Here is an 8,734-nt window from a genome sequence, read left to right as displayed (position 1 = left end):
CTCATAGAAATTGTCACAGTGCAAAATGTTTCAACATAAATAATCTCAGATGAGTTAAGAAGCAAATTCAACTAGTGTTGCATTTATTATTTTAGACTAAAGTCCTTTTTATCTGACAGTCTATGCTAACCCATGGCTTATATGGATCACAATGAGTCAGATATCAATTAAACCATTTAATGTCAAAGGTTTCCAAAATAACATATGAAGAAGATAAGAGTAATCTCAAAGTCTTTGGAGATGTGCTGATGAAATGTTGAGGCATTTGTATTATTGTCAAACTACCCTCTTTTAGTATGCCAGCAAATTAACTAATAAAAAAATTTAAGAAATAGAAGACCTAAAATTAGATAGGTGTTTCTTATCCTGTACTTGTAGTGTCAAATAGACTTAAACACATTTAGTTAACTGAATTGAGATACTTTGTATTTGGACTTATATACTTTGTAGCATAGAGGCTTGCACATTCTTTGCAACATTTTCTCCAGAAGAACTTGCTAAATTTTGTTAATAAATCTTTGTGTATACCTGTTCACTCAACATGAAAATTTTAGCTAGGAAATAATAGTATCTGAATCATTATGTTTATCCACTGTTTTAGTAACTAAACACAAAAGATGCGTTGGAATACTTGGAAGAATATTGACATGGGTGCAACATTTTAATTCTTGCTTATCTACTTAAGATGAATCTCTAGTCTGTTATGTTACACTTCTTCATGCTACCTTACATCTCTCATTACACTAAAACCAGTCCAATAGTGGGAGGAATGAGCTAATTTGCCTTTAGAACATGTTGATAGTTAGTTGTAGGCTACCTGCCTTTTGTCTACTGAAAAATAAGACTAATCATGGAGAATTGACACATTTGAAGCTAATAATGATGTCTCTCCTCTTTGTGAGTAAGTAAGTGACCTAGTAAATTAGGCATCATTCCTAATGACTACAATATACTTCAGCTATGGAGGTGGTTGCTATTCTTGGGTTGTTACTTTTGAATTTTGGCATTGTTAAACTACGTGCTACCCACAACATGATGGGGCTTCCTATATAAAGGTACTTTTACATCTTTCTTTATAAACTTAATATTATGAACAAGCATCAGTCATAGTTTTTCAATATAATTATCTTGGTCTAAAATTTCTGTGGTATCTTATCTATAATTTGGTCAGTTCTATTGGTTTATACAAATATATTTGGAGCCTTTATTCTACAGAATACATGACTGAAAATAAATCCATAGCAAGAGTCTACTTAAGAAGGTTACAGAAAGAGAACTTATGTAATCAATTACAGTAATTAGTTGTACCAGAGCCTCTGATGAAAGTTCTCAATGGAACAAAACACTGCTATTGATTTTTCAGGGTCTCCTCTCTGAAACAGCTGTTCAGGCTTTCCCAACAGAACCTAATATCTGTCACTTGAAACTTGACATCCTTATGAGCACAGTAAAAAACAAACAAACAAAAACAGACTAGAGGTAAATAAGCATATAGAAGAAATCACTTATGACATGATGGTATGTTTAACTTGGGTGAGTCAGAAAAAAATTGATTATAAAAAGTGTAAAGATTTTTTTTTACCTATTAAAGAAATATGACAGGGGATTTGCAGAGGGGAATCCAGGAAAGGTGATAAGATTTGAAATGTATATAACTAAAATATCCAATTTAAAAAACAAAACACAAATAGAATACATGTGTGTCCAAAATAGTAAATATTAAGAGAAAATGTATAAAGTACCTGCATTCCTTACAGGATATATTGCTTTTGAAATACTTACACAGATATTCCAGCCCATTCATCCCCAGTGAAAGGAAATAATCCCAAGCCACATTGATAAACTGACAATGCTTTCAAATATCAATGAACAATTCATCATCAGTCATAAACATATTATCTTTCAAGAAAAAAACTCTAAAAACTATGCAAAGTTTCAGTGAATGACCCCAAGGCCACTAGAAAGACTTAAAGAGATATTCATGGGTTCTTTTGAAATATTGCTTTTCATGTTTAATGCCTCATTTTTCCAGACTGTACTTCAGAGTCTATGACTTCACTTTAATAATCTTCTTTATGATTTCTGTGCACAGTGGAAATAAAGACAGCCCTTGTACATGATTTATAAAATGCATGTCACCATGGTAACAATACTTTAATTTTGAAAACAGGTATCTTTATAAGAACCTGGATAATTCTAATGAGAATGGTCCACAAATGATAGGACAACTTTCTTTCTTTTTTTTTTTTTTGTAATTCTCATTCTATGTTCTGTGTTTGCCTTATCATATTTAAATTATAAAATATATTAATTTTGCCACTTTCTCTAATTTTACTAAATATAAATCTATCTACTGCTGTGAAACTATTGAAGAAAAATTAGAAATATTTTTTTAAAAACATACCAAAGAAATGAGAATAAATTAAACACAACTCAATGAAAATAGATGTAATTTTCAGCCTTTTTTCTCAAGATACTAACAATACCTTAATTCTTAAGAGGTAGATTGCATTCTGAAAATAATGTGGCCAAAATAATTATAGCAAAGAATGCTATTGCCTTTAGATTAAAAATTGGCTAGAAGATTCTTCTCACTAAGGCAGACTCTGAATGAGGTCTCAGAAAAACAGCTGAGCCACACCAAGGTGCCAAGAATGGAGATGAGAGGGGATATAAGCAATTCCTCCAGTACTAAAATCCTCCAGAGAATGTCTGAGTTGAAAAATATAAATTCATTACACATTAAGCTAGCCATTATTACAGATGTGTTTGTTTGTTGGGTACAATACATATTTTAGGTGACACAACTTCAGGGAGTTTATAGTTCAAGTGATGAAATGTTTTAAAGATTATTAAAAACATGAATAATTATAAATATTTCCTTTGTTATAAATAATATAAAAACCTACAATATTCATTTTCTATTATATTGGGTTCTCATTAAATCTAGTAATAACTTGAATTTATATTATACTAATGACAAGAGATACAATATTTTACATTTTTATTTTATTAAACATATAAAGAGGAAAACAATGAATTTGATTTCATGTAGCATACTCAGTTTCCAAAAACAATTAACATAAGGTGTTGGAACAGGACTGAGGTTGGCTGCTTGAGAGTCAAGAGAGTCACATGACAAATCCAAGGTAATCCTATTCCTGAAACCAGCATCAGGGTGCAGATATGAGTTTACTGCCTACCCCTTAATGTTACATACAGTGATTGAATCAGTCTCAAGCTAATCATTGGCCTATCCTATCTTGCCACATTGTCACCCTGCTACAATGAAAGCCTGGCTTGATGAGGTTACTCAGAAAGAGTCACCTTTTGGATGTAATGTGCGGTAGATCAGGGTTCTTCACAGACCAGCAGGAGCCTGTGGAACCTCTCTCTCCATCCCACTTTTTCCTTCAAAGGCTGCCTTCTATATTCCCCACAATAAAGACTTGGTGATACTGCTCTGAAATAAATACAAATACAAAATTTAAAGCAATAATACATACGGATAAGAACAGAGAAACATGCACAATAAATCATTACGAGATACACACACACACACATACACACACACCAAACAAACAAATTAAAACACCAACCACATCAACAACAACAAAACACTTTGTAATGGCCATCTACTGGTGAGAATGGGAACTGGACTTAAGAGCAATTACTATCCCTAATAAGACTTAATTGAAGAAAACTATTTTTTTTTTATGTGTAAGTGTTTATCAATTGGGCTAAGGGTGGGGGTTTGTAACCATTTCCAGTCTCAGCTCATATACCACATCAGGTTCTGATCACTGCAGTTCAGTACATGCTGTGAGTAAATAGGTGCTGGGTTCTGCTGTGTATAGAAGGCCTTGTTTCCTTGGTGGTCCCCTTCTACTCTGGCCTTACAATCATTCCACCTCACCTTTCTTGGGGTTCCCTGATCTGTGAATGGAGGGAATTGATGGATACATCCTATTCAAGACAGAGTGTTCCAGTGTCTCTTACTCTATGCACATTGTCCAGTTGTGGTTCCCTGTGTACAGCAAAGAAGCCTCTCAAATGAGAGAGGTGTATCAGTGTAGTAGAGTGTAATAGGGTCACAGTAGAATGTAATTTGTTGTAATTTCCTTTAGCAATACAGTGGTATTTTTTCACAGCTCCAATTGAATCAAAAAGATCAACATAAAGCCAGATACACTGAGGAGAATACACAAACACATGCATCTGATAGAAGAGAAAGTAGGGAATTGTCTTGACCTTACTGGCACAAAAAGGACTCCTGAAAATAACACTGATTGCAGCAGCACTAAGAACAATTAATAAATGAAACAAAAAATCCTCTGTATAAATACAGCATGATTTGAATAAAGTCATTGCTTACTGAATGATAAAAGATTTTTTTAACCAACTATACATGTGATAGAAGGATAATATCTAAAATTATAAAAGAACTCAAAAACATAGACATGAGGATAACAAGTAATGATATTTAAAAATGTGTTACAGCTATAAATAGATTATTGCCACAAGAGAAAATACAAATGACTGAGAAGCATGTAAAGAAATGCTCAACATTCTTAGTCCTAGGGAAAATGGAAATCAAAATTACTTTGAGTTAAAACTATCTTTCACCCACCACTAGATAAATAAATTAAGTGATACCTCAAGTTGGTAAGGATATAGTATAAGTGGAATACTCATCCATTACTGGTGTGAGTGTAAACTTGAATATGCACTATGGAAAACAGTCTAGTAGTTCATGAGCAATTTGGGAATTGACCTACATAAATATCTAGCTTCACCATTCTTGGGGCAAAGGCTGTATATACAAAGGGTGGTTCTTTCTACTATAGAGACTCTAATTCAACCATGCTCATTGGTGCTCTATTCAAAATAGCTAGAAACTAGAAAAAGCATAGATTTCAAAAGATGAAAAGATTTTAAAAAAACAAAACAAAACAAACCTGTAGTACTTTTATGCATTGAATATTGCATAGCTGTTAAAAAGGTAAAATCTACAAGTAAATTGATGGAGCTAGAAAAGAAATTTTCCTGAATGAAGTAATTAGAACATATAAAGACATGTATGGTATATATTCACTTATATGTGGAAGTTAGCTGTTAAATCTCCAATAAGCAATCCATATAACCACAGAGGATAGGTGTAGAGTAAGTGACTGGGAGGTAGGGATGAATCTTTCTATGAAGGGAAGTGATAGATATCTATGACTGGATTGATGGATGGGAGGCTAGAATGTTAGAATCAAACAGGGACTGTGAAGAAAAAGGGATGTGGAAGGTAATATGGGCAGGACAGCTAAAACTAGGGGCTGCTTGAAGAACTATATGGAAAACAAATACAACAGAACCTTTCTAAAATATATACATATATGCAGGTGATCTAAATAGAATCACCAAATAATGGGATAAATGGAGCTACAGCTGAGCATCTCACATTGCCAAATGAAGACTCCAGCTCTGAAAATTGGTTAACCTGCTGATTTGTTTGCCAAAGTGGCCCCAAACAATCGAACTTATGCCAAGCTATTGATTGATCTTTACAAACTAATGGTAAGGACCTATTACCTAAGACAACACCTACACAACATATTGAATATGGTGAAGTTGAGCTGGTGGCTCCCTAGATCTTTCAACCTTACTGAGTAGACTAGCTCATAGTCCTGTAAGATACTCTGCATGTTACCAAAAGAGAAAGCTAAACACAAACACAGCTACAAAGCCTTAGATCTGCCATAGTGACTTGGCATACCCCACTAGTGGAACAGTGTCCCAAAGCTTGCAGAACTAACTAATATCTGATAGGATCTAAAGCCCAATATGGGTTGTGGCACTCTTCTCTGAAATTTCTCTTGAAAACAAGAATCTATGGCATTTAATTCACGTGATTTCCATTAGGTCCCCTCAGGTAAGAGGGGTCCTCCACTTGACGGAAGACTTCCCCTCCTTAGGATATGCCTGGCAAAGAATACAGAGTTTCAAAATTCAATAAACTGAAGCCTTTCTTTCTTTTTCTTAAGATGAGTTTTTAGAGATATGTGCTTACTGTTTGTCAGAATTCCTACACTCAAAATACAGCTGTAATTCTGTAAGTAAAATAAAATCACCACATTCAGGCAGATTGTAAGATTAAACATACAAGGGAGATAACAAATTTATTATTATTATTATTATTATTATTATTATTATTATTATTACTACTACTACTACTACTACTACTACTACTACTACTACTACTACAACCCCATGGTTGAGTTATAACATGTAGCTTATTGGAATTGCTTGAAAGATGTATTTTCTTGAATAACAATAATAAGGAAAAAAAATCTTTTAAATCCTGACATTTTTCTTTACTTGGCATGATCCTTTGAATATGACAAACTTTTATGAAATATTTCAATGCTTTTGTTCATCTCAAGACAGAGACTGCAGCACTGACTTCAGAGGCCAAGTGACTCAGGGTTCTAGACTGGAAGTACTACCTTCATATGCAATAAAAGTAAGGCAGTAAGTTGAGAGAAGAATTAAGAATTTACACTGGGTAGAGGCTGGAGATGTGATTTACATTGAAGCAAACAGTGGAGCTGTGAAGAGTCAAGGCAGGTGTGACATCTATGCCACAGAATTTGATCTTGAAGCTGAAGACTGCATCCCTTTGCCAAAGGGAGATGGACAGAAAAAGAAGGAAATCATACAAGATGCTACCTTGCATAACCTGGATGTGGCCAGTAAACAGTCTCAGTGTGGAAAAGATACTCTGTCTATGATAGGCCCGTTGATTAAACCAAAAAAAGACAGAGATCACAGACAAACTTGAGGGGAGATGAACAAGGTGGTGAATAAATTAATTGTCCACGGCATCGCAAAGCTGGCTCCTGGAGTGCTCTTTGATGAGGTCCACATCATCGATATCGAGTGCTTTTTACCTATCTGCACCAAGCCCGGTAGTCCTCCATTGCCCCCATTGTCATCTTTGCATCCAACCAAGGGAACTGTGTCATCAGGGGCACTGAGAACATCACTTCTCCACGAGGCATCCCATTGGACCTGCTGGACCGAGTGATGATCATCAAGATTATGCTGTATACACTACAGGAGATGAAGCAGATCCTTAAGATCTGAGCCCAGACAGAAGGTATCAACATCAGCGACGAGGCACTGAACCATCTTGGGGAGATTGGCAACAAGACCACTCTGAGGTATTCAGTGCAGCTGCTGACCCTAGCCAAACTGCTGGCAAAGACTAACAGGAAGGATAGGGTTGAGAAGGAGCACGTGGGAGAGATCACCGAGCTCTTCTATGATGCCAAGTCCTCTGCCAAGATTCTGGTTGACCAGTAGGACTTGAAGTGAGATCGAGTTTGGAGGTGCACTCAGAGGACAGACCTCACACCGTGAACAGGGTCTTGCTTCAAGCATGCTTTGGAGGTTACAATTTCTTTATAAATTATCAAACCTTCATGGTTGTTTGGAAGGAACTCTTTCCCATCTATTTGTTTTGTAATAAAACTGAATAGGTTATTTTGAAAAAAAAACAACAAAATTTATATTGATTTGTTGAAAAATAAACTAACATTGAAAGGAAAATGTAACTATTGTATTTCATCACAAGAAACAAATATATACAGCAAAATGACTCTAAATTTTAGAATATTTTATCAGAACGAACATGTCTTTAATTAATATGAATATTCTTTCAAAATGCTGATTCAAAGAGAAGCTAGCTCAGCTTCTTGAATATTTCTTCTTAAATTATGTTATTACAATTAATTTATTATTATTATTATTATTATTATTATTATTATTATTATTATTGTTCTTTCTTGCATGTACATCAGTGCATCAGGTGGGTACTTGAAATCTAACTAGTCCTCTAGAAGTATATCAAGTCACTAAGCCATGCCTTCATACCCTAGCATAAATACATCTTACTAAGGGATTTTGATAGATTTGTCTTTTCTATTATATTTCACTGGGTCTAAAATCTATCCATCTTTGTTTTGCTGGTCTTTCCTCATCTGCTCCCTGCTCGAGTCTGTGACTGGCCTGCTAGTAACATCACGGGTGAGGCTCTATCTGGGGATCTTATTGAAATGAAATAGAAAGAATAATATATATCACCTTCAACAAAACAAACCACACTTTTGCAGCCCCCATTGAACACTTTATTAAATAAAGGGGTGTGTCATTTTGCTATGGAATACCACTTTTAATTATACTGCATGCTTTAAAATTGCAGCTGAATATAATATAATTTTAGCAGTCTGTCTCTCCTAAGGCATCAACACCATTTATCACTCCTGCTGCCATCTGGCGTGTCTGAACCATCATGATCAGCAGTTTATGAGGAAATTAAAACATTCAATGGGTCTCTCTTCAATAATGTTTTGAGGTCAGGGACAATATTGCCAGTGGCGGTAAGATGCATTTTTATCACACACTTGAGAGGCATCCATTCAACATATTTTATAGCTTTCTAGGTTAAGACTAGCCAAGCTTTTCCTCATTTGTACTGGTGTGACATGGGGGTCACACTGTACAATAATTATCTAAGAATCACTCAGAATAGCCTCCTCTTTAATATTGTGCTTGTTCAGCTACAGGATGAGCAGCAGGCATAAACGTCTCCCTCTCCCTCCTCCCGTCCCCCCCTCTCTCTCATCTTTGTCTCTCTTTCCTATTTCTATCAGTCTATATCTCCCTGTTTGGTTTGGTCAGTTTT

General features: G+C 35.1%; 1 pseudogene; it reads left to right on the top strand.

Annotated features, from left to right (window-relative positions):
- Positions 1-4,460: 4,460 nt before the first annotated feature.
- Positions 4,461-7,353, top strand: LOC116104805 (annotated as a pseudogene).
- The last annotated feature ends 1,381 nt before the right edge of the window (positions 7,354-8,734 follow it).

Source organism: Mastomys coucha, unplaced genomic scaffold (assembly GCF_008632895.1).
Source record: "Mastomys coucha isolate ucsf_1 unplaced genomic scaffold, UCSF_Mcou_1 pScaffold22, whole genome shotgun sequence".
Lineage (NCBI taxonomy): Eukaryota > Metazoa > Chordata > Mammalia > Rodentia > Muridae > Mastomys > Mastomys coucha.
The sequence above is the reverse complement of the archived record's forward strand: the minus strand, read 5'-3'. Positions and strand labels throughout refer to the sequence as shown.